Below are 7,552 nucleotides of genomic sequence, written 5' to 3'. Positions count from 1 at the left end.
GAGCTTGTAGCTGGAGCTGGAGCTTATGAGATAGAGCTGGAGCTAGAGCTTATTATTTTTTATAAGTGTTCGGTAAACTAGCTGAAGCTTATTTTCCAGTTCATAAGCTCTACTTTTTTTAATAAGCTACTAAAAGTAACTTATTTTTCCAGAGCTTATGATTTTCATAAGCTCCACTTTTTTTTATCTACCAAATGAAGCTTATGACTTGAAGCTTAATAAAATCATAAGCTTAAGCTCCTATAAGCTCCCATAAGCTCCAACAAGTTGCTCACCCAGACAGACCCATAAAACATATGATTTTAATTTGAACTAAATTTGAATTTCAAATATTTGTCGGACACTGTATTTGTATAGCATAACTTGCAGACTTTTTTTGGAGACTCATAAAATATCACTTTAATTCAAATTTCAAAATTAAGTTTAATAGAGTATTATGAAAGTCTCTCCATCACAACCATTTCTTTCTTTATCTCTTCGAGTTTCACCGTCATTTTTTATTCCAGGTTTTCAATTTTTTTCTTTTATTACTTTTTGTAGTAGTTATTATCATCTCCAAATTTAGTTATTTTTTTAATTCCGAGTTAAAGAGTAGATTTGTATCTGTATTATTACCTTATTATCGATTAGTTTTTTAATTTTATTATGTATCTTAAGGTTTCCTTCTTCGACTTTGTGAGCTTCTGATTTAGGTATTTGCTTCAATATGCTATATGTTTTGTAGAATTGTCAAACCTCTAATATTCACCACTGTGTTTTTGTGACTTATTTAGGCAATGAAAAGCGATACATTCGAAGAATATATAACATTCGTCAATTCACCAGTAGATGAAGTCTCACATTTATCTCTTCATATAGGAGGTAATTTTTATCGCCAATACGTTAGATTTCGTTTCATTTAAACAATTTTTTTAAATTGTTACTAATTACTACTAGTTAATCAAATATGGTCGTTTGTGAAAAAAATCTAGATTATCATGTCTATTTGTCTGTACAAAAAGCTTATGGGTTAGAAATATATGAGAATTATTTAGGATATTACGTATTCCTTTGCATATGTTGCTAGCTTGCAATTGTAAGTTGTTTAGAAAAGACGATATTTTGTAAAGGACAAGATTTCTTGGTCTAACTTCTGCAAATTAGATGGTGTCATGGTGAAGCAAGTTGCACAATTGAAGGAAGTTTGAATGTGGTTTGGAATTGCTATCATTCTTTTTATAAGAATTTTTCAAGAACTTGAATTGCATCTGAGATGGTGTCAAATAGAAATAAGTTAGAACAGTGGGTTTAAGTTTGATAGTGCATCAATGGGATTTCCTTGACTTTGTTTATCATGTTTACACAGGTATTAAAATTTAGTAATGATCTTGAAATATTCGGCCGGTTTTGTGAACATTCATCCTGATGATCATGTACGTAATTGTACAATGTAATTGTACAATGTAATTGTTAGTATGTTTTTTTTTTTTTTACTTGGCTTAACCTGATGTGAGTATTCGGCCGGTTTTGTGAACATTCATCCTGATGACTTTGTATCGAGTTTGATTATATGATTAGTGAGTTTATTGTAACATTGAGTTTGCATTGCTGCTGATTTTGTGGATATCAACATTATTACAAAAATAGGGATTGGCTTATTGTAGTAGGTTTAACATTATTACAAAAATAAGGATTGGCTTATTGAACACCAATAATGGTGGTATATATTGAACCTATAAGGAGGTTTTACCGGATTCGTTTACGGATCTCTACCCGGACCACTACCCGAATGGATGTGTTCCCGGGTACCGTCGATCAGGTTCGGGTTTCCGCCTGAATGTGTGTGTTACATGCAAATGATAACATGATGAAGTTCAAGTAGAATTTAACTTATAAGTTATACAAATGTTATTTTCAAAGTTTTTCCTCAGTTGAGAAAAAAGATATTCATATTGTCACATATGAATGATTGAGTTCAGATCGATTTTGTATACTGTTCACATCAATTGTTTAATAGTTTGTTTAAACTGAATATGGTTCACCAAGTTGCTGTTAGACCTGCATTACAATCAAATGGACATGGTGTGTTAGAAAATAAAAAGACTTAGCTTATTTTTTGGGATCAGATTCACATCATTTCCCTTCAATGTTCTACAGCCAAATGACAGCAAATCACAGCAACTCTTTCCTTGTATACAAAAGGCTCATTGCCTTGTTTAGGTTATAGCCGTTTGAGTCTTTGCATATAAAATGCAGGCTCCTTTGTATATTGTAAATCAATTCAAGCATTATCAAGCAATCAATAATACGATCAATTTACAATTCTTATTTTCAATATGGTATCAGAGAAGATCTGTTGATCTTAGGATCAAAAACAGCATTTTTCTTTCGAAAATTCATCTCTGCCTTTCAATTAGCTATCATGTCTGATCCAAACAACAATCAATTAGCTATCACTGAACTAACTAGCCAATTGGCTAAGTTACTACAATCCAATATGGAATCACAATCATCAAGGCTTCCTGATTCATTGAAGATCAGTTTTAGCCTCAATAATTCAAATTTTGCCTTCTGGACAAGGATGATTAAGGTTGCAATTGGAGGAAAGTCCAATGCCCTCCTTAATCATCTAACTGATGACCCACCAGTTATCAAAGATAAAAAATGGGAACAAGAAGACCTGGTTGTTTTTTCATGGATCATCCAGAACATTGAGCCTCAAATAGCAAGCAACCTAACTCAATTCCCAACAACAAAAACTCTTTGGAATGCCCTGTTACAACGTATAGCTCAGGAAAAGACAAGCTGCAAACCTTCGATCTCCATGTCAAAGCAAACAATATCAAACAAGAAAGTAAGTCGGTAGAAGAATTATGGCTTCAACTACAGGGTATATGGGGAGAGATTGAGATGAGGGATCCAAATCCCATGGAACATCCAAATGATATTGTTAAATATAACAATATCAGGCCTGAACAAAAATTGTTCCAATTCTTAAATGCATTAGATCAAAAGCATGATAATATAAAAAGAGAATTACTCAGAATCGAACCTTTACCATCCGTGGAAGGAGCATGCGCTGCCATCCGCAAAGAAAATGCCCACCAAACTATATTTGGTAATCGAACCGACGCTCCTACCCACTCCGGCATCGCCTCAAGTTTTCTTGCTCCGGCATCGAAATCAAAAGACAGCGATGTTCATGGGCGTTTTATAAAAAACCAACGCCTGTCAGACTACTGATAGTGCTCCAAATGAACATATATTTAGGCACAATATCCTTCCAATATGTAAAGCTTTTAGTTGTAATTGTTCTATTTTTATGTAATATTCGTTTAAATAAATAAGTGCGAAGACAAAAGAAGAAAACGACTATTTGAAGACGCAAACGACCAAAAAGCTCAAAAGTACAAAGTACAATCCAAGTGGTTCAAATTATTGACAAGAAACGTCTCAAAAGTTACAAGAGTACAAGACGCAAAACGCAAAGTACAAGATATTAAATCGTACGAAAGGACGTTCGAAAATCCGGAACCGGGACCTGAGCCAACTATCAACGCGCGACGCAACGGAGCTAAAATTACAAATCAACTATGCACATGAATATAATATAATATATATATAATTATATAAAATTATATATATATTATATATATTAAATAAATATGTCGACAAGCTAGGAGCTAAAAAGTATGTGACCAGGAAATGACGGCCATGCGATCGCATGGCCAGAAGGCACAAAACTCATGCACTCGCATGAGTTACTGTAGCAGGCCACATTCTATAAAACTCACGTTTTCTGGCCGAAATTAAACACACATCTTTTTCTTTTCCTTCTCCGTAAGAAACATATATATATATATATATATATATATATATATATATATATATATATATATATATATATATATATATATATATATATATATATGTATATATGTATATATATTTATAATTTAAAGTTTAATTTAAGTTTAATAATAATTGGGTTATTGTAAGAAATATTTTAAGGTTTTGTAAGTCGGAACTCTGTCCGTGTAACGCTACGCGATTAATCACCACTGTAAGCTATGTTCTTTCTTTTTAAATTAATGTCTCGTAACTAAGTTATTATTATGTTTATTTGAGCCAAAGTAATTATGATGTTAGACTAAATATTAAGACGGGGTTATTAGATTTTGTAACATAATTAAGGTTTGGACAAAAGACCGACACTTGTGGACATTGGACTATGACTATTAATAGATAAGGGGTATTGTCTAATTGAGCGACAACTCATTGGAACCTGTCGAACCTATCTTCAAATTAGTTAATCTAATAATTATTAAAATGATTATGTATGTCCTATTTAGTGACGTTTATACGACATCCTTTACGATCATTTAATTAATTATTCGGGTTGGGTAATTGATTATTCATTCTGATCAAGTGGGTAAATTAATATTCATATCTCATTAAAACAGGGGTGGATTACATACAAGGATAATTGGTGTAATTGTTAACAAAGTAATAAAACCTTGGATTATACGCAGTCAATAACCTGGTGTAATCATTAAACAAAGTATTAAAACCTTGTTACAGTTCGAATCCCTAATTAGTTGGAATATTTGACTTCGGGAATAAGGTTAATTTGACGAGCATTTTATAATTATGACCGATGGACTATTATGGACAAAAACCAGATAGGTATCAGATAAACCAGGACAAAGGACAATTAACCCGGGCAACAATTAATTAAAATCAAAACGTCAAACATCATGATTACGGAAGTTTAAATAAGCATAATACTTTTATTTCATATTTCATCGTACTTTTATTTTCTGTCATTTTATTTAACGCACTTTTAATTATCGCAACTTTAAATATTGTTATTTATTTTACGCACTTTAATTATTGTCATTTATCTTTATGCTTTATTTAAAATCGACAAACCTGTCATTAAACGGTAAAAACCCCCTTTTATAATAATATTACTATATATAATTATATATATTTTATATAAATATAGTTGTAAAAAATATAGCGTTAAACTCAGCTAGCTCCCTGTGGAACGAACCGGACTTACTAAAAACTACACTACTCTACGATTAGGTACACTGCCTATAAGTGTTGTAGCAAGGTTTAAGTATATCCCATCTATATAAATAAATAAAACTTGTGTAAATTGTATCGTATTTCGTAATAAAAATAATAGTATTTCATACTACACCTCGCATAACATCAAGTTTTTGGCGCCACTGCCGGGGACTCAGTGAAACGCTATATTTTTACGCTATATTTTATTAAAACTATATTTTTGTAAAAATATATTATTTCTTATTTCATAAAAATATTTTGTATTTATAATAAGTGTTAAAAATAATAAATAAAAAAATATATATAAAAATATAAATATTTTTAAGATTTCGTTTAAAATATATAAAATTAAAAAGTATTTCTATTTTATTTTTAGTTTTTTTTAAATATAAGTTTGTTTTTATTATTTTTAAAAATTAAAATCTGAAATATATATATATATATATATATATATATATATATATATATATATATATATATATATATATAATTAAAACGAACTGGGCCGAACACTGTAGCAGCCCAACTTATGGCCTGGATCCACAGTCCATGCGACCGCATGGCCTCATAACAGAAGACTCATCGATCGCATGAGCCTGTCTGACAGGTATGATCCCAGAGCTGGTACGGTTTAGGGTTTAAATTATTTAGTATTATTATTAACCTAATTAGGGTTAATTATTTTATTAATTAGTTTTAGTTTTATTTAATTTGTATTTTTAAGTTATATTTAGTTTTATTAAATATATAAACTTAACTTTTATAAAATAATAATATAAAAATAATATTTTTATAAAAATAAGTAATATTTTCATTTTTATTTCTTTTTATAAATTGTATATTTTAATCGTTTAATTCTTAATTTGTATATTTTTCATTCGTAATTAGTTTTAAGATTAGTATTTTGCCGTTGTTAATTTTTATTTCGAGATTTTAAGACTTTGCCGTAAAATCTCTTAATTGTTTTTTCTTTAGACTAAGATTTAGGTGCTTTAGAATTTTGCGACGCCGTTTTAAAATTTTAGTACCTATTAAGTTATTGTCGTTTTGGATATAGAATTCCTTTTAAGTTTTAATACCTTTAGACGCAACTTTTAATATTTAGTTTTTAGACTTTTAAGTTTCGACGTTTTTCTTTCTTATTTTTATTTTTCGACCTTTTATTTTTCGACGTTTTTCGACGCACTCTTTTTCTTTCTTATTTCTCGACGCTCTAGTTTTCAGGACATAGAATTTTCTATTTCTTCTCTAAAATTTCAAAACGAAAAATTATTTTAAGCGGTTAAATTGATAGACATCCAAAATTTTCTGGTTCGTAATAATAGTTGGATTTGTTAGTGGCGAGTTGTGGGCTTCCAATTTAAAGGGTCCTGGCTACCTGCTGCATCTATTGGCTATTCGAAATGTGGGCAAAATCAGAAAAGTCTATTAATTTGATAACTTATATAATTTTTTATCTTTTATAACTAATAGGATATTCTGTGAATGCACCGAGCAAAACGTTCACCACCTTTCATACGTTCACCACCTGTAACTCGATCAAGACATCTAGCCAACATTATTGACATTGATTTTTCTTTAGAATCGTCATCAAGTCGACCAAGTACTCCAATTCAAATTTCCAATAATCCATTTTTTGAACCCGACCTCACAATTGAGAATCCGGAGAATATTCAAGGACAATTCAGAGATCCTGAACCACTAATCATTCTTCTGGAACCACAAATTACTCATCCAGAGATTGTCGAGGAAGAAACCATTAAATCAGAATCCTCGAGTGATTCAGATTCAACAAATTCAATTATGGAAGTAACAGAACCTCTAAGTATGGAAGACCGAATGAGAGCCACACGTACGGGCTAAGGACACGCCATTATTAAACCAGACATTAATGCACCATATTATGAAATCAAAGGACAAATCCTACACATGGTAACTAATCAATGCCAATATAGTGGTACGCCAAAAGAAGATCCAAACAAACATCTTCGAATCTTTAATAGGATCTGTACTCTATTCAAAATCAGAGAAGTTGAGGATGAACAGATCTATCTCATGTTGTTTCCCTGGACTTTAAAGGGAGAAGCCAAAGATTGGTTAGAATCGATACCAGAAGGGGCGATTGACACATGGGATGTCTTAGTTGAAAAATTTCTTAAACAATTCTTTCCGGCATCTAAAGCCGTGAGACTTCAAGGAGAAATTGTTATGTTCACACAAAAGCCAAATGAAACTCTATATGAAGCGTGGACAAGATTTGGAAAGTTGTTGAGAGGATGTCCTCAGCACGGTTTAGACACTTATCAAATAGTACAAATATTCTACCAAGGTATCGACATTGCTACACGAAAAGACATCGACATAGCAGCTGGTGGTTCCATTATGAAGAAAACCGCAACCGAAGCTCACAAAATTATTGATAACACAACCTCCCACTCACATGAGTGGCGCCAGGAAAAAGATATCTTTCGTTCATCTAAAGCGGCTAGAGCCGATT

The 7,552-nt window shown here is 31.3% G+C and overlaps 1 long non-coding RNA gene across 1 annotated transcript; it reads left to right on the top strand.

Moving 5' to 3' along the window:
• Positions 1–461: 461 nt before the first annotated feature.
• LOC139867725 (uncharacterized) lies at positions 462–1,431 on the top strand. The gene is made up of 3 exons (XR_011765927.1): positions 462–506; positions 774–861; positions 1,144–1,431. It is a non-coding gene; the product is annotated as an uncharacterized lncRNA (long non-coding RNA).
• Positions 1,432–7,552: the final 6,121 nt, after the last annotated feature.

Source organism: Rutidosis leptorrhynchoides, chromosome 1 (genome assembly GCF_046630445.1).
Source record: "Rutidosis leptorrhynchoides isolate AG116_Rl617_1_P2 chromosome 1, CSIRO_AGI_Rlap_v1, whole genome shotgun sequence".
NCBI lineage: Eukaryota > Viridiplantae > Streptophyta > Magnoliopsida > Asterales > Asteraceae > Rutidosis > Rutidosis leptorrhynchoides.
This window is presented reverse-complemented; position numbering and strand designations above follow the sequence as displayed.